The sequence below is a fragment of the Schistocerca cancellata genome, chromosome 6, assembly GCF_023864275.1.
Source record: "Schistocerca cancellata isolate TAMUIC-IGC-003103 chromosome 6, iqSchCanc2.1, whole genome shotgun sequence".
In the NCBI taxonomy this organism is placed as follows: Eukaryota; Metazoa; Arthropoda; class Insecta; order Orthoptera; family Acrididae; genus Schistocerca; species Schistocerca cancellata.
The window spans coordinates 233,542,678-233,562,980 of NC_064631.1; the positions used below are offsets into that span (position 1 = coordinate 233,542,678).

General features: G+C 42.2%; 1 pseudogene; it reads left to right on the forward strand.

Annotated features, from left to right (window-relative positions):
• The first annotated feature begins 19,965 nt into the window (after positions 1-19,965).
• LOC126089921 (5S ribosomal RNA) lies at positions 19,966-20,082 on the forward strand (annotated as a pseudogene).
• The last annotated feature ends 221 nt before the right edge of the window (positions 20,083-20,303 follow it).

Genomic DNA, 20,303 nt, shown 5'->3' on the forward strand with positions numbered 1-20,303 from the left:
ACACCACTTCTTCCGAGTGGCTTGTATTTGCTTTCTGCTTTTAGTAGTGTTCTTTCACTGTTATACGTTACTTTTCAACTTTTTAATGTGATTGTATCTCATCGTTTAGGTTTACCTTCGCAACTCTTTTCTAATCTCTTCACATCTAAATCGATTCCGTTTAGAACACCCTTTTACAGATTTTAGAAATTTCCTTTCCGCTCTTAGTATGCGGATTTTCTCTCTGTCTCTCTCCTTCTCTCTATCTCTGTCTCTCTGTCTCTCTCTTTCTCTCTCTCTCTCTCTCTCTCTCTCTCTCACTCACTCACACACTCACACACACACACACACACACACACACAAACACACACACACAAACACACAAACACACACACACACACACACACAGCATAAGGACTGCTATCATATTATGGAACCTAAGGTGTGTGTCGTTCCAGGCACTGTCTCTTAATGTTCTTTTTATGGTTCGGCGCATCGTTTGCAACTTATTTAATTTAATATATATTTCTTTGTTGTCGATAGATAAAGTTAAAGACTCTTTCGGCATGGCTCTGAGCACTATGGGACTTAACATCTGAGGTCATCAGTCCCCTGGACTTAGAACTACTTAATCCTAACTAACCTAACGACATTACATCCATGCCCGAGGCAGGATTCCAACCTGCGACCGTAGCAAAAGCACGGTTCCGGACTGAAGCGACTAGAACCGCTCGGCCACAGCGGCCGGCTTTCAGTTACTTGGTTATATACGATTATATGGGCTCTTAGTGGGTTTCTTCCGAAGAAAACCATCTCCTTCGTTTTGTTTCTGGGGATATTTAGATTATATTGAATTGAGCACAATCGCAACTTGTGTAATGCTCTTCGCAGTTCATTTTCTGTTTTGACTTTAAGCAACAGTTTGTCAGCAAATAGCTGCTTATCAATAAATTCTCTTAGTCCTTGCTCAGTATCGTGTGTTGGAAGAGTACTTTGCAGTTTACGAATGGTGTCGACTAAATATGTATTAAACTGTATCTGAGAAAGGCTACACCCTTGTCTTACTCATTCATTTATAATTAGTACCTGCTGTTCTCTTCCCTTTTGCGGAACTATTCGTGTATTCAAATACAGACTTTTCATCGCTGATGTAAGATGTTTATGGCATTCATACCTTTGTGAAATGTACCACAGCATCTTCCCATCCAGCATCTCCGACGCATTTTCACAATCGAGGAATGCAATATATGTCGGAAATTTATATTCCCTCAGCTTCTCCAGAGGTATGTTTACTGTGTGTATATTATCTGAACAGTATCTTCCATTCCTAAACCCATTCTGTACTTCAGGTAAGATGACCTCTGCTATGGTTGCAAATGAGCGTCAAGTATTCAGTATTCTTACTCCCCTCTAAGTTTTATGCAGTAGAATTTTCTTTCATGAAGACTGATGAGATATCTGCTAACCTCCACGGCTTCGGTTTCCTGTTTCCAAGGCATGCTTGCATTAATCAAATGCAGAGAGTGATATTTCAGTAGCATTCCTCCGTTGTTCAGTAGTACCACAGTAATTCCTTCTCAACGGGGCCTCTTTCTGTTTGTTGTTTTCCTTAATGTTCGTTATAACTTGCGCTAAGCGGATCAATTAGTTAGCGATCACAGATTACGTATCGTGACGATCTGTCTATATCGGCCATTCGTACGCCCTTTTTATTTCATGTAAGGAAGTAATAAGGCTAGGGCGATGCGTAAAAACACTGAGTCAAAGAAAGTGATGGGATACCTCCTAATATCGTGTCCGACCTCATTTTTCCTAGTGCAGCAACTCGACGTGTCATGGACTCAAAAAGTAGTTCAGCCCCTACAGAAATAATGAACCGTGCCGTGTCGTGGTCCAAAGTGCGAAAATGTTGCGGCTCAGGATTTTTGTGCACGAACCAACCTTACGATTACATCCTATAAATTTTCGATGCGATTCCTGTCGGGCGATCTGAGAGGTCAATTCATTCGCTCGAATTGCCCAAATGTCCTTCAAACCAGTCGCAAACAACTGAGGCTCGGTGACATGGCACATTTTCATCCAAAAAATTTCCATCTTTGTTGGGGGACGACTGTAAATAACCATCTCCAGTCAATGATCGGTTCAGATGGATCAGAGGTCCTAGCACGGTTCCATGTAATCGCAACCTATACCACTATGGAGCTACCAGCAGCTTGCATAGTGTCTTGTTGACAACTTGGGCCCATGATTTCGTTGGGTTATGCGCCAAGCTCTAACCCCTACCGTCAGCATTCATCAATTGGAATCTGAGCTCATGTGACTGGGCCACTGTTTCCCATTCGCCTAAGGTCCAACCAATATGATCCCGAGCTCAGTAGAGGCATTACAGTCTATGTCGTGTCGTTAGCGTAAGTTCAAATGGTTCAAATGGCTGTGAGCACTATGGGACTCAACTTCTGAGGTCATTAGTCCCCTAGAACTTAGAACTAGTTAAACCTAACTAACCTAAGGACATCACACACATCCGACCGTAGCGGTCTCGCGGTTCCAGACTGCAGCGCCAGAACCGCACGGCCACTTGTTAGCGTAAGCACTCGGGTTGATCATGTGCTACTATAGCCCATTAACACCAAATTTCGCCGCACTGTCCTAACGGATACGTTCGTCGCACGTCATTCATTGATTTCTGAGGTTATTTCACGCAGTCTTGCTTACCTGTTAGCACTGCGAACTCTATGAAACATCCTTTCTCGGTCGTTTAGTGAACGCCGACGGCCACTACGTTGAGCGTGGCTAGAGGTAATACCTGAAATTCGGTATTCTCGGCACATTGTTCACACTGTGGATCTCGGAATACTGAATGCTTAAACGGTTTCCGAAATGGAATGATTCACGCGTCTAGTTCCAGCAACCATACAGCGTTCTAAGTCTATTAAATCTCGCCGTGCGGCCGTAATCAATTCGAAAACCTTTCGACGTGTATCATCAGTGTATAAACGACAGCTTTGCCAATGTTGTGCCCTTTTATACCTAGAGTACGCGATACTACTGCCATCTGCTTATGTGCATATAGCTATCCCGTGACTTTTGCAACCAAGATTTGAACTGAACTCTGTAACAGTCGCCACTCTTTGAATTGTACATGTGCCAAACTGACAAAATGAACTTAGTGGCGCCAGTCCAGTTTATTTGTTTGAACTACTGTTAATATTGCCTAACATTCTTTAAGAATAGGCATAGATAATAATATTATGATGCATTAAAACATATAATACAGATTTTATATTGGTGATCCATAGTGATTGTAGCAGGATGTTTCATGTCTTTTACCGTACAGCGTTGTATTGTGGTTAGTGCTCCTTACGTTATTCGGATATTGTTCAGTAAGGCCTATTGTACTTTATATAGACTACTAAATTATTTTTCTTTGACACCTAACCCTTTAGGTCATATAATGATTTTCTGTAGATTTATTTGCTCTTGGACTTTTGAGTGGGTTGTACCACACTCATTGTGATCTGTAAATTAGTTTTATAATTTGTTTAATGTGGAACGATATTGATGAACAGGAGGGAGAAGAAAACCAAGTCTTGTTTTCCTGTGTTTGGCCCTGGCCCTACTTATGTATATCTCTTTCTTTATGTATTGAAAATACTCTTATATGTTACGACAGAACGCTTGTATTACAATTACCCCGGTTCCTACGACAGGTGCCTTCATACAGATTTTCTGTTTTTAGGGAGATCTTTATCTGCATTATCTGTTAAAAAGCTAAATAGTTTTTAAATTTTTTACTCCATCTTTTCAAAAGCACACTGTGGGCTATGTTATTATTTAGATTCATCAATGCGCTTCAATTAAGTTGTTTTACTATCTTCTGACTTAGTTGGCACTTCACATTTGTGATTCAATTTGTTGACAGATTTTATCTGTTCAGACGCATGTTCGTTTTTTATGTTATTGTGTTGTTGTATTGCAAATTACTTGGTGGCATCATAGCATTAATTGTTATTTTTCAATCACTTTTACCCAGTCATTTTTCTTAATACAGGTCTTTGAGTTAGTATCTTTGTTAATTGTTTAATAGTAACTTGCTTTGCAACTGTTATACATTAATCTATAATTTTATAGTGGTAATGTCGAAAAATATGTACATATAGACTGTACGTTAAATCTCTGTGATGCGTTTTCTCAAAAATGTAATAAATCCACAAAATGCATCGAGACAACTCTGAATAAAAAAAGTATTCATTGTGTTTTCTTGTACAGTGACATATTTCACTGAAATGTTTCAATGGTAGTGGGCGAACATTTTACCGTAGATATGTACTGCATAGCTTAGTTCTCACCACACAAATGGTTCAAATGGCTCTGAGCACTATGAGACCTACTGCTGAGGTCATCAGTCCCCTAGAACTTAGAACTACTTAAACCTAACTAATCTAAAGAAAAGCACACACATCCATGCCCGAGGCAGGATTCTAACCTGCGACCGTAGCGGTCGCGCGGTTCCAGACTGTAGCGCCTAGAACCGCTCGGCCACTCCGGCCGGCTCTCACCACACAGCTTCTAGCTGGTAATACCACTGTAACAACTGACCAGTTCCATAGAAGGACTCGCATTGGAGACTACGGTGGTTAAAATCTCGATCCCGTTATCCAGATTTAGGTTTACCGTAGTTTCTTAAATCGCTCAAGCAAATATGCCGTGATGGTTCCTTTGAAAAGAACATCACCAGTCACACATTTTAAGTACAAGATTTTCGCTGTACTGTTTACTTATTTAGTCGTAGTGGTACAAGCTACCCTATATATTCGCTTCGCCGTTTTCCCATTATCGAGTGTACGTCGGAGCTGGTACGACGTGGTTCATAAGGCATCTTAGAGCGGGGGTCTTGGCTCGCTTTTTGTTATGATACGATCACATTGATTACATTTTTAATTATTATTTGCCTGATCTTGTAAAGCTATTTTTTGACAACTTTTCTAACAGTTTCAGCTCTAGCTATTGTACTTAAAATATTTAAAATTTAAATATTATTATAACGAAATATAAATATATCATCATCATCATCATCATCATTTAAGACTGATTATGCCTTTCAGCGTTCAGTCTGGAGCATAGCCCCCCTTATACAGTTCCTCCATGACCCCTATTCAGTGCTAACATCGGTGCCTCTTCTGATGTTAAACCTATATATAAATATATAAGTAATGCAAATATAATTAAATAAAAAAATCTAAAATTTAAAACGTGTAGCAGCGCTAGAGTCGAAGATGTTACAAGATCTGACAAAAGGTAACGTTAGAAGATCATGCAGATAAGACGTAAACATGTAAATAACGTGATCGTCCCAAAACAAAATGCAACTAACATTTACACTCGCGCATGCCGTATGGACCACGTCATACCAGCTACACTTGATAATGGCAAATCGTCGAAACGAGCTCGTGGAATAACTTGTAAAACTACGAGTAAATAAATAAATAGAGTAGCAAAAAGCTTGTACCTAAAAAAAAAGGTCGTCCGTCGACTTCATGCTAGCTGCGGGCCCACTGTAACGCAAAATGTTACATTCACCAGCTGCCTTCCTTGACCTTCGGCACTCAGAACTTCCGTTTGTAATGACCTAATACTCGGCGGGACGTTCAACCATTTCATCCAGGAAAGTGAGTTCTTCTTCATAAGCAGCATTTGGAATACTATTAATGCAGTACGAATTCACGGATTCTTTCAACTTATTATGTAAGTAGGCTGTTTAGGTTTTCTTATTGGTAACGCCACGTAGCGCTCTGTATGAAAATCACTGGCTGTGCTGTGTGCAGCCTGTGGATAGTTTGCATTGTTGTCTGCCACTGTAGTGTTGGGCAGCTGGGTGTTAACAGCGCGTATCGTTGCGCAGTTGGAGGTGAGCCGCCAGCAGTGGTGGATGTGGGGAAGTGAGATGGCGGATTTTTTGAGAATGGATAATCTGGAGGTGTGTCCGTCAGAAACAGTACATTTGTAAGAATGGATGTCATGAACTGCTATACATATGACTATTAAGGTAAATACATTGTTTGTTCTCTATCAAAATCTTTCTTTTGCTAACTGTGCCTATCAGTAGTTAGTGCCTTCAGTAGTATGAATATTTTATTTAGCTGGCAGTAGTGGCGATCGCTGTATTGCAGTAGTCCTAGTAACGAAGATTTTTGTGAGGTAAGTGATTTGTGAAACGTATAGGTTAATGTTAGTCAGGGCCATTCTTTTGTAGGGATTTCTGAAAGTCAGATTGCGTTGCGCTAAAAATATTGTGTGTCAGTTTAAGCACAGTCATGTACAATTTTTCTAAGGGGACGTTTCAATTATTACGACCCATCCACATATGGATTCTAATGACCATTAGCGCAAAATTTGCGAAAGCGGAGGAGAGATAATGATAGAAAAGACTCGTGTTGTAATGAAAAGAGTCATGAAATTCTATGCGCTGCACTCACGGTTCAGGTTAGAGCACTGGATCGATAGTGGACTTCACTCCACCTACTCCTTCGAGAAGGGACGCAATTAATGTATGCTATAATTTCTATTAATACGATATGTTCAAAATGTTGGTACACTCCTGCAGTGCTTTTACCAGATAATGATGGCAGCTGTCGAGATCTCCTAAGTTTCTGAATCCGTAGGCTGCTCTTCTGGCAAAGGTCGCTGTGCAACTCGTGTTTCCGCGGCCGTATTCAGCGTGGGTGGAAGCCCTCAGGGCCCAGTACCGCAGAGCATTCGCAGAAATTTCATCTCCCGTCGTCTCGACTTGCTTGTTATGCCCCGCACACTACGCAGTCATTGCCCTTCGCAAAGAAAGCTTCAGCGAGTAAGTCGAGAAGACCGAGACAACGAATTGTTTAAACTGCGACTGCTTGCAGGTAACAGTGAAAACAGATGTTCACTATTACGAATGAAAGTGGATCTCACCTGTTCAGTCACGACCGACACAACAGCTTAATCGATGACAAAGTAGTAGAATTAAGCACACTGAAGTACACTACTGGCCATTAAAATTGCTACACCACGAAGATAACGTGCGCGAAATTTAACCGACGGGAAGAAGATGCTGTGATATGGAAATGATTAGCTTTTTAGAGAATTCACACAAGGTTGGCGCCGGTGGCGACACCTACAACGTGCTGACATGAGGAAAGTTTCCAACCGATTTCTCATACACAAACAGCAGTTAACCGGCGTTGCCTTGTGAAACGTTGTTGTGATGCCTCGTGTAAAGACGAGAAACGCTTACCATCACGTTTCCGACTTTGATAAAGGTCGAATTGTAGCCTATCGCGATTGCAGTTTATCGTATCGCGACATTGCTGCTCCCGTTGGTCGAATCCAATGACTGTTAGCAGAATATGGAATCGGTGGGTTCAGGAGGGTAATATGGAACGCCGTGCTGGATCCCAACGGCCTCGTATCACTAGCAGTCGAGATGACAGGCATCTTATCCGCATGGCTGTAACGGATCGTGCAGCAACGTCTCGATCCCTGAGTCAACAGATGTGGATGTTTGCATGACAACAATCATCTGCACGAACAGTTAGACGACCAGAATGAGATTTTCACTCTGCAGCGGAGTGTGCGCTGATATGAAACTTCCTGGCAGATTAAAACTGTGTGCACGACCGAGACTCGAACTCGGGACCTCTGGCAGAAGTAAAGCTGTGAGGACCGGGCGTCAGTCGTGCTTCGGTAGCTCAGATGGTAGAGCACTTGCCCGCGAAAGGCAAAGGTCCCGAGTTCGAGTCTCGGTCGGGCACACAGTTTTAATCTGCCAGGATGTTTCAGTTCGACGACGTTTGCAGCAGCATGGACTATCAGCTCGCAGACCATGGCTGCGGTTACCCTTGACGCTGCATCACAGACAGGAGCGCCTGCGACGGTGTACTCAACGACGAACCTGGGTGCACGAATGGCAAAACGTCATTTTTTCGGATGAATCCAGGTTCTGTTTACTGCATCATGATGGTCGCATCCGTGTTTGGCGACATCGCGATGAACGCACATTGGAAGCGTGTATTCGTCATCACCATACTGGCGTATCACCCGGCGTGACGATATGGGGTGCCACTGGTTACACGTCTCCGTCACCTCTTGTTCGTACAACTTACAATGAAATGAACATCCTTAGCTGCTGACAGGGGTTGACATACATTAATGGGGACAGATGAAAATGTGTGCCCCGACCTGCATTCGAACCCGGGATCTCCCTCTTACATGGCAGACGCTCTATCCATCTGAGCCACCGAAGACACAGAGGATAGCGCGACTGCAGGGATTTATCTCTGGCACGCCTCCCGCGAAACCCACATTCTCAACGTATTGTCCCGCACTACATTCGTAGTGCCCCCGCCCATTATACTCATTAGTCGCGGCACGTTGCCGATTCCCGTAAGAGTTCGGGCACTGTCTGTGCATTCGCACAGAAGAAGAAGAAGATGGTCAAGTGGCAGGTGAGCCTTAACTACACACACACACACACACATATATATATATATATATATATATATATATATATATATATATATAGGGTGAGTCACCTAACGTTACCGCTGGATATATTTCGTAAACCACATCAAATACTGACGAATCGATTCCACAGACCGAACGTGAGGAGAGGCGCTAGTGTAATTGTTTAATACAAACCATACAAAAATGCACGGAAGTATGTTTTTTAACACAAACCTCCTTTTTTTAAATGAAACCACGTTAGTTTTATTAGCACATCTGAACATATAAACAAATACGTAATCAGTGCCGTTTGTTGCAGTGTAAAATGTTGATTACATCCGGAGATATTGTAACTTAAAGTTGACGCTTGAAACCTCCGACGTTCAGTTGCGTGTTGTAACAAACGCGGTCCACGGTCGGCGAGCAGCATCTGCAGGGACATGTTTACGATGACGACCGTGTTTACGAGTGTGGCAGTAGTGCACTGTTGTGGTTTTGTCTAGCTGTCGCAGTGTCCGCATGTAGCACTTGCTGCTATTGTTATTCTGCATTCGTCTCCGCACGCAGACCAACTGTAGTACACCGTGTTACCAGACGTCTGTGATAGTGTAGTGTTGTAGGAACTGTGACCATGGTGTATTCGAACTCTGAAAAGGCGGAGATGATAGTCACCTATGGCGAGTGTCGACGAAATGCAGCTGAAGCCTGCAGGGTGTATGCACAACGGTACCCGGACAGAGAGCACATTGCAAAACATCTACCGCCAACTGTATGCAACAGGTATGGTCGTAGCACCCAAACGGGTCCGTAACAGGCCCGTCACAGGAGAAGCGGGTGCAGTTGGTGTGTTACCTGCTATTGCCATGAACCCACACATGAGTACACAGGACATTGCGAGAGCCGGTGGACTGAGTCAAAGTAGTGTCATGCGCGTACTGCATCGTCACCGCTTTCACCCGTTTCATGTGTCGCTACATAAGCAATTACATGGTGATGACTTTAATCATCGAGTGCAATTCTGTCAATGGGCATTAACAGAGAATGCATTGCAGTTCTACCTGTTTACCAATGAACCGGGTTTCACAAACCACGGGGCAGTGAATCTACGGAACATGCATTACTGGTCCGTGGACAATCCTCGCTGGCTCAGAAAGGTAGAGCGACAGCGACCGTGGACTGTAAATGTATAGTGCGGAATCATTGGCGACCACCTCACGGTCCTCACTTCATGGCAGGGGCCCAAACAGCTGCAACATACATCGCGTTTCTACAGAATGATATGCCAACATTGCTCGAAAATGTCTCACTGGAAACGCGTCGACGTATGTGGTATCAGCATGATGGTGCACCTGCACATTCCGCAATTAACACTAGGCTGACCCTTGACAGGACGCTCGACGGGCGTTTGATAGGACGTGGAGGACGCATAAATTGGCCAGTCCGTTCTTCTGATCTTACACCACTGGACTTCTTTCTGTGTGGTACGTTAAAGGAGAATGTGTACCGTGATGTGCCTACAACCCTAGAGGATATGAAACAACGTATTGTGGCAGCCTGTGGCGACATTACACCAGATGTACTGCGGCGTGTACGACATTCATTACGCCAGAGATTGCAATTGTGTGCAGCAAATGATGGCCACCACATTGAACATCTATTGGCCTGACATGTCAGGACACACTCTATTCCACTCCGTAATTGAAAACGGAAACTACGTGTGTAGGTGTACCTCACCCCTCATGGTAATGTACATGTGCGTCAGTGAAAAAGACCAATAAAAAGGTGTTAGCATGTGGACATAATGTGCTGTCCCAGTCTCATCTGTACCTAAGAAGGTCCATCACCGTTCCCTTTGGATCCCTATGTAATTCGGTGCTCTCCGATGCACACGATCGAACAGCGGAGGAATGGTACTCAAGCGTCAACTTTAGGTTACAATATCTCCGGATGTAATTAACATTTTACAATGCAACAAACGGCACTGATTACGTATTTATTTATATGTTCAGATGTGTTAACAAAACTACTGGGGTTCCATTTAAAAAAAAAACGTAGGTTTGTCTTAAAAAACATACTTCCGTGCATTTTTTTATGGTTTGTATTAACCAATTACACTAGCCCCTCTCCTCACGTTCGGTCTGTGGAATCGATTCGTCAGTATTTGATGTGGTTTACGAAATGTATCCAGCGATAATGTTAGGTGACTCACCCTGTATATACTAAGATGGTATCTTAGTACATACTTCCACAAAAAAAAAAGAAGACAAGTCGGAGCCGGAATTCGGCAACTACAAACGGTAACACTAACTAGGGAATGTCAGGCAATTCACCATATTCTCGACTATATAACTTGACGAAAACTGCATACACACACACACACACACACACACACACACACACACACACACACACACACGATACAAATTTATTCATTATCTTAGCTGCCTCATCCTGTATATGCAGGGTAATTCAGCTGCCCCTATGTAACGGTTTTATGCAACATTCAAAGCCTCCGGAAACCACGCGCGAGCTTCTCATATTCTCTCACTCACTACGAGCAAACTATTAGCCCTACAGGAAAAATTAGCAGGACCTTCTTGTAGGAAATTTAATGTAGTTAAATTTTGTACTGGGTTACGTTTTCCTTGGAGACCACAGTTTTCGAGTTATTAAAAAACAACGAGTTGAAGGTAAATTTTGTACATTTTTCTTGAAATATTCTAGAACTTGTCCTCTACAGAAAACGTATCCCAGTACAAACTTTAGTTACATCAAATTTCAGAGAAAAAGTCCGTCGGCTTAGCTGAGTGGTAACGTGCTTTCCTACCAAGCAGCGGGCTCGGCTTCGATTCCCGGCCGAGTCGGAGATTTTCTCCGCCCGTGCACTGGATGTTGTGTTGTCCTCATCATCATCTCATCCTCATCGACGTGCAGGTCGCCCAATGTGGCGTCACATGATATAAGACTTGCAACACGGCGGCCTAATTTCCCCGGATGGAGCCTCCCGGCCAACAGTGCCATACAATCATTTAATTTCAGAGAAAAAGGTCGTGTTCCTTTTTTGTGTAAGCCTAATAATATGCGCATAGCGAGTGAGGGAATATGAAAGTCTTGTATGTGGTTTTTGAAGGCGTTGACGTGTACTTGAATCCTGTTAGGTAGGGGGAGCTGAAACACCCAGTATAGGTACAGAGCGTGTTACAAATTTTCAAGCATGATAGAGAAGGATAAATGCGTCAATTTGGTGTAAGGGATCCTGCTTTGGTATCGACTGAATTCAAAATCATAAGTGAAAAATCTATATCTCCGCATACCATACGGTGCGTGGCGGAGGGTACCTCGTACCACAACTAGGATCTTCTCTCCCTGTTCCACTCCCAAACAGAACGAGGGAAAAATGACTGCATATATGCCTATATACGAGCCCTAATCTCTCTTATCCTATCTTTGTGGTGTTTCCGCGAAATGTAAGTTGGCGGCAGTAAAATTGTACTGCAGTCAGCCTCAAATGTTGGTCCTCTAAATTTCCTCAGTAGCGATTCACGAAAAGAACGCCTCCTTTCCTCTAGAGACTGCCACCCGAGTTCCTGAAGCATTTCCGTAACATTTTCATGATGATCAAACCTACCAGTAACAAATCTAGCAGCCCGCCTCTGAATTGTTTCTATGTCCTCCCTCAATCCGACCTGATAGGGATCCCAAATGCTCGAGCAGTACTCAAGAATAGGTCGTATTAGTGTTTTACAAGCGGTCTCCTTTACAGATGAACCACATCTTCCCAAAATTCTACCAATGAACCGAAGACGACTATCCGTCCTCCCCACAATTGCCATTACATGCTTGTCCCACTTCACATCGCTCTGCAATGATACGCCAAAATATTTAATCGACGTGTCAAGCAGTACACTGCTAATGGAGTATTCAAACATTACGGGATTCTTTTTCCTATTCATCTGCATTAATTTACATTTATCTATATTTAGAGTTAGCTACCATTCTTTACACCAATCACAAATCTTTCTGATGTCTCACCCTGTATAGGTCTACAGTTTCCTGATACCTCACTCTGTATACTCGTACAATTCCACAGAGTATGTGAAACAATCGACTGCTGTGCAACAGGTACATTGGCCGTGAATGTAAGTGGCGGCGCGGCTGTCAGATGGACGGCGTCAGTTACCGTTCCGCTTCTCAACTCTGCAAATATCAGCTGGACCCGGAAGGCCGCAAGTGTTGGCTCGTCAGGTCAGACAGTGACAGATGCCCGGCGCTCCTTGCCCGGCAGTAACAGGAGCGCCTCTGGCCTGGGTTCCGTTAGCCATCCATCCAAATTTCAAGGCAGGCGCGTGGCAGACAGGTGGCTGTAGATACGGATGGCTAGGGGTGATGTTTGGTGGTGGGAGCGGGACATGAGATGTTTGGGAGGGAGAGGGGGGAGGGGGGTGTAGGGTGCGAGTGTCGTGTCGAGCGTGCGCCTGCGCGACCGCAGGATAACCCGCTTTGCGCCGTGCATTACTCACCAGGAGATCAATCCTTATTAGGCGGACCTCTCGTCAAGCGGCCCCTGTGATGGTGGCGTCGCCATTATTGATGGCGCAACCTCCCCGCGTCCAGCTCGTTCATTACGACGCCGTCATTAGGCAGCAAGCAGACCCTGGGCTCATTGTGCTTTCCTCCCTCCGCAGTCTTTCTTTTTTTTAAAAAAAAAATAATTACGTACACGGTTCGTCCCTCTTTCACTTTCCTGCCCCTATTCCGGCCGGATCTCTTGACTAATCTTTTAGGGACGTGCTAACAGAATGAACATCTCTTCCGTGTGCGTTTGCGCTCTACCTGTATGTGTGTGTGTGTGTGTGTGTGTGTGTGTGTGTTGCACCGGGCAAGAGAGACAGGATTACCGAAATTCGGCGCTCCTGCTCATTATTTCGGACGAGATTTCATAATTTTTTTTCCTGGGCTATGAAAGCGGAGTTTTTGAGCTGCACAAAGGTCAGGCCTTTGACGCTGGAACTCGTATAAACATGGGCATCTCTCGAAAAGAAAAAAGGGGAAAAAATTTGTTCAGTTCTTCGTGATAGCGGCGGCAGTGTACTCGTAGAGAGCAAAATAGGAGACACAGTGCCCAACCGAGAGCGACTTGTTTGTTTTGTTGCTCCTTTTAGGGAGAATCTGAGCTGAATATTTCTATCCGTCCCCCCTTAGATTTCTCCAAGCGTCCCCGAAATCACTTGAGACGGGTACCGGTGTATTTTCTTAAGGAATCTCGCAGTCTGTATCCTTTCCTACGTTCATCCAATCTTCGCTTCGTTCCATCTGCCATTTCTTGTAGTCGTCTTGACGCGAAATGTAAGCATCTTCTTTCCACCAAATTTGCAGATAATGTTTTTACTGTCAAGTTCGTATTTCCGACAACATTATCTGCGTATCTGTCGTCCCTACACTGCAGGGCACAAAATATCTGTATATATGGAAAATACGTTTTTTCGTACTTTTGACTACATTCAATTGTAACTGAACGGGAGTGTTTGGATATTATTACCCAAACTGGATACATCAAACTGAGAATTTCTTTTGAGCGGTTTGAAAAATGTGTGGTTGGCGAGTTAATTTTTAAAATTCATCAAAATTATGTCAATAACCCTTAAAATTAGTTATGTGTGTAGATAATTTCCATGATTTTGATACAAAAATAGTAATGTTATTATGTCGATCCTTCCAAACCAAGCGACCATGACTAACGAAGCATGATGTGTTGCAAGGGAATTCGAATAATAAAATACACAATTGTTGACTATGAAAGGCGTTAACGCATTATTATTTTTTAATTTGCAGATTATTATGCAGAGTTATAAGCAAGAAAATTACACTAACTGTGGGTGGTTGTATCAAAAAGTAAACTAATGAAGGAATCTAAATGTTTATCGTCGGAAAATTTCAGCTATGCAGGCATGTCATGCTTCAAATCCTAGCATTCCATGATTCGTAGCTACATATCTTAAAACGTATTTCACTCCAGAGTTCATTTTCCCTGGCCACATTTTATCGAACTATCCAATAAATAATAAATAATCATTAAGATAGTTGGGTCAGGCTTAGCTGTTTACAAGCATAAAGTATACAAAAGCTATGGCGTAGCTCTGCAGACAATTTTAAATAATTTCAATTATGATTTATTTAGGATCTGCGTATGTTACTATATATTTATTAATTAGGCAGTGAATTTAATTGCCCATTATATTCTTTCAATAATTGTTTATTAACACTACTCCGACGGACAGTCATCTTCAGATGACTTTTTTTAGGGTTCATTTTCAACCTCTTGTAATGATTTTTTTTGTATGTCCTTTCCTTTGGCAGGAGATCCCTGGGACGACAGCCGTTTATTATAGTGACAAAATAAAACATCTACAGCTGTCCTTATGACTTTATTTTATTGGAACCTGTTTCAACGCTTCAACTTCAGACCTATATGTATAAAATAATAGCGATAGCATTATCAAATTTTAAATCAAGTTACATAGAAACAGATTAAACCAGATTTAGAAAAAATTGCAAGACTCTACAAGTGAATTTACACCGAACATTTCATAAAACTAACTGATACATCCATTGTTACATATTTAAAATATGCCATCACGAATTTCCACTCAAAACAATGTACTATTATACTAGCTATAAAAAATTTCTTTAAATAACTATTCATGATTTTTATTAGACAGTCGGACATACATTATCTGCACAACCCTGAAATAACCTACTGTAAGACAAAATAATTATAGAAGGTGATAAATGGAACGAAACAATACCGCACAAACAAGTAAAAAGAAAGAACATGACCTATGTGTCATGCCAAAGTATAAAATGCTTAGTTGTACACAGATGAGGGGCATACCCTATGTCGTATCTATAAAATGAACGTCCAAGACGTGTTATAAACCGAATCTAGGATCCACCTCAGATTATAACATATATGAAACGTGTGAAAGACGCCCACAAGGAAACTGTCCATCATGCAAACATTTATATATGAATGCATCATATATCGTGCCTTGAAACAATCACACACGGGGATACTAAGTAGTCCACAAGGATGAAGTGTATTATAGTGGATGACTCAAAACCAGAAAAGCTTACTGAGTACCACACACCCACACACACACACACACACACACACACACACATATATATATACATATATACATACATATATATATATATATATATATATATATATATATATTGTTGAGTCTTCCATTATGATACACTGCATCCATGTGGGCTACTTAGTATCCCTGTGTGTGATTGTTTCATGGCAGTACACAATATATGATGTATTCGCATATGAATTATTTTGCATAATGAACAGTTTCCTTGTGGGCATCTTTCATACATTCTACATATGTTATAATCTGAGGTGGCTCCTATATTCGGTTTATAACACGTCTTGATCGTTCATTTTATAGATATGACATAGTGTATGCCCCTCATCCGTGTACAACTAAGCATTTTATACTCTGAGAAGACGCATAAGTCATGTTCCTTCTTTTTACTTGTTTGTGAGGTACTTTTTCCTTCCGTTTATCACCTTCTATAGTAATTTTGTCTTACAGTAGGTTATTTCAGGATTGTGCAGATAATGTATGTCCGATTGTCCAATAAAAATCGTGAATAGTTATTTAAACAAATTTTTAATAGCTAGTGTTATTGTACAATGTATTGACTAGAAATCCATGATGGTATATTTTAGATATGTGACAATGGATGTATCTGTTCGTTCTATCAAATGTTCGGAGTAAATTCACTTGTAGAGTCTTGCCATTGTTTCCCAATCTGTTTTAATCTGTTTCTATGTAACTTGATTGAAAAGTTGATAAGGCTATCGTTACTGTTCAATGTATACAGCCCTGAAGATGACGCATTGAAACGTTGAAACTGGTTGCAACAAAATAACATAAATTTATAAGGACGGCTGTAGGTGTTTTATTTTGCCACAATCTTGTAATGATAGCTTCTGAATCTGCTTAGTGTATTGATCTCTTGGTCTCCCTCTACGATTTTTACCCTCCACGCTGCCCTCCAATGCTAAATTTGTGATCCCTCGATGCCTCAGAATATGTCCTACCAACCGATCCCTTCTTCTGGTCAAGTTGTGCCACAAACTTCTCTTCTCCCCAATCCTATTCAATACCTCCTCATTAGTTACGTGATCTACCCACCTTATCTTCAGCATTCTTCTGTAGCACCACATTTCGAAAGCTTCTATTCTCTTCTTGTCCAAACTAGTTATCGTCCATGTCTCACTTCCATACATGGCTACACTCCATACAAATACTTTCAGAAACGACTTCCTGACACCTAAATCTATATTCGATGTTAACAAATTTCTCTTCTTGAGAAACGCTTTCCTTGCCATTGCCAGTCTACATTTTATATCCTCTCTACTTCGACCATCATCAGTTATTTTACTCCCTAAATAGCAAAACTCCTTTACTACTTTAAGTGTCTCATTTCCTAATCTAATTCCCTCAGCATCACCCGACTTAATTTGACTACATTCCATTATCCTCGTTTTGCTTTTGTTGATGTTCATCTTATATCCTCCTTTCAAGACACTGTCCATTCCGTTCAACTGCTCTTCCAAGTGCTTTGCTGTCTCTGACAGAATTACAATGTCATCGGCGAACCTCAAAGTTTTTACTTCTTCTCCATGAATTTTAATACATACTCCGAATTTTTCTTTTGTTTCCTTTACTGCTTGCTCAATATACAGATTGAATAACATCGGGGACAGGCTACAACCCTGTCTCACTCCTTTCCCAACCACTGCTTCCCTTTCATGCCCCTCGACTCTTATAACTGCCATCTGGTTTCTGTACAAATTGTAAATAGCCTTTCGCTCCCTGTATTTTACCCCTGCCACCTTCAGAATTTGAAAGAGAGTATTCCAGTCAACATTGTCAAAAGCTTTCTCTAAGTCTACAAATGCTAGAAACGTAGGTTTGCCTTTTCTTAATCTTTCTTCCAAGATAAGTCGTAAGGTCAGTATTGCCTCACGTGTTCCAACATTTCTACGGAATCCAAACTGATCTTCCCCGAGGTCGGCTTCTACCAGTTTTTCCATTCGTCTGTAAAGAATTCGCGTTAGTATTTTGCAGCTGTGACTTATTAAACTGATAGTTCGGTAACTTTCACATCTGTCAACACCTGCTTTCTTTGGGATTGGAATTATTATATTCTTCTTAAAGTCTGAGGGTATTTCGCCTGTCTCATACATCGTGCTCACCAGATGGTAGAGTTTTGTCATGACTGGCTCTCCTGAGGCCATCAGTAGTTCTAATGGAATGTTGTCTACTCCCGGGGCCTTGTTTTGACTCAGGTCTTTCAGTGCTCTGTCAAACTCTTCACGCAGTATCTTATCTCCCATTTCCTCTTCATCTACATCCTCTTCCATTTCCATAATATTGTCCGCAAGTACATCGCCCTTGTATAAACCCTTTATATACTCCTTCCACCTTTCTGCTTTCCCTTCTTTGCTTAGAACTGGGTTGCCATCTGAGCTCTTGATATTCATACAAGTGGTTCTCTTCTCTCCAAAGGTCTCTTTAATTTTCCTGTAGGCCGTATCTATCTTACCCCTAGTGAGACAAGCCTCTACATCCTTACATTTGTCCTCTAGCCATGCCTGCTTAGCCATTTTGCACTTCCTGTCGATTTCATTTTTGAGACGTTTGTATTCCTTTTTGCCTGCTTCATTTACTGCATTTTTATATTTTCTCCTTTCATCAATTAAATTCAATATTTCTTCTGTTACCCAAGGATTTCTATTAGCCCGCGTCTTTTTACATACTTGATTGTCTGCTGCCTTCACCACTTCATCCCTCAGAGCTACCCATTCTTCTTCTACTGTATTTCTTTCCCCATTCCTGTCAATTGTTCCCTAATGCTCTCCCTGAAACTCTCTACAACCTCTGGTTCTTTCAGTTTATCCAGGTCCCATCTCCTTAAATTCCCACCTTTTTGCAGTTTCTTCAGTTTCAATCTGCAGTTCATAACCAATAGATTGTGGTCAGAATCTACATCTGCCCCAGGAAATGTCTTACAATTTAGAACCTGGTTCCTAAATCTCTGTCTTACCATTATATAATCTATCTGAAACCTGTCAGTATCTCCAGGCTTCTTCCATGTATACAGCTTTACGTCTATGCTGACAATTTTTTTGTCGTCAGACTACCGGTTCCGATCTATAATGACCACCTTCAGATCTGCTTTATGAAAACATGTCCTAATGTACTGCAGCCATAGTGGAATAGTCAAATGTTAAACACAAAATCAGCATTTGACGATGCCACTATAGGTGTAGTAGATTGGGACATGGACTCGTCTAATGTCTGAAGGACTGTACATAAATCTGTAAGAGTATAAGGGGGTAGAGATCTCTTCTGAACAGCATATTGCAAGGCATCTAAGATATGCTGAACAGTATTCTTGTTTGGGGAATTTGGTGGCCAACGGAAGAGTTTAAACTCAGACGAGTGTTCCTCGAGCCACTCTGTAGCAATTCTGGCCGTGAGGGGTGTCGCATTGTTCTGCTGGAATTGCCCTCGTCCTTCAGAATACACAATGGATATGAATGGATGCAAGTGATCAGACACGATGCTTACTTACGTGTCATCTGTCATCAACAGTCCAGTGTCCGTGCTGACGGGCCCAGGCAAGGCTAAAAGCTTTGTCACGAAGGGTACACGAGAGGACCATCGGTTCAAAAAGCCCATTCTTACTCTGACACTCTTTGATGGGCCAGCATGGTTATACTTCTGTCACGTTGAACGATTGTCTTTAGTTGTTGTTTGTCCCGTTCTTGTAGAACATTTTTCCGGCCGGAGCGATGTCGGAGATTTGATGTTTTACCGGATTCGTGATATTCACGATACACTCAGGAAATGATCTTACGGGAAAATCCCCATTTCATCGCTTCGTCGGAGATGCTATGTCCTATCGCTCGTGCGCCGACTATAACACCATGTTGAAATTCACTTAAATCTTGATAACCTACCATTCCAGCAGCAGTAACCGATCTAACAACTGCGTCAGACACTTGTTGTCTTAGATAGGCGTTGCCGACTGCAGCGTCATATTCTGCCCGTTTCTATATCTCTGTATTGGAATAGGCATAGCTATACCAGGTTCTTTGGCGCTTCAGTGTAAATACAGATTGCGGCATGAAAAAGAGTTTTCAGTATATGAAACGAATATTTATGAAATGAATATATAGGCCTTCAGACTAAGGTCCATAAAAACGTTGGTTTTGAAAAACCTGTATAGTCTTCCCAAATACCTTACGACCATTTTATTTGTCTGCTCATTTCTTGTATATCCATTCATTCATTGTCTCCAAGTACCTTAAATACACTCATCCACCGGTTCTATGGCTGTATTTTCATTTGTAATACTATGTATTTTCTTTCCTACCCGGTGATTATAATTAAAGTGCAGCTACTCATGAAGGTGGGCAACGGCCTTGCCGCAGTGGATACACCGGTTCCCGTGAGATCACCGAAGTTAAGCGCTGTCGGGCGTGGCCGGCACTTGGATGGGTGACCATCCAGCCGCCATGAGCTGTTGCCGTTTTTCGGGGTGCACTCAGCCTCGTGATGCCAATTGCGGAGCTACTCGACCGAATAGTAGCGGCTCCGGTCATCGAAAACCATCATAACGACCAGGAGAGCGGTGTGCTGACCACATGCCCCTCCTATCCGCATCCTCAACTGAGGATGAAACGGCGGTCGGATGGTCCCGATGGGCCACTTGTGGCCTGAAGACGGAGTGCTTTTTTACTCATGAAGGTC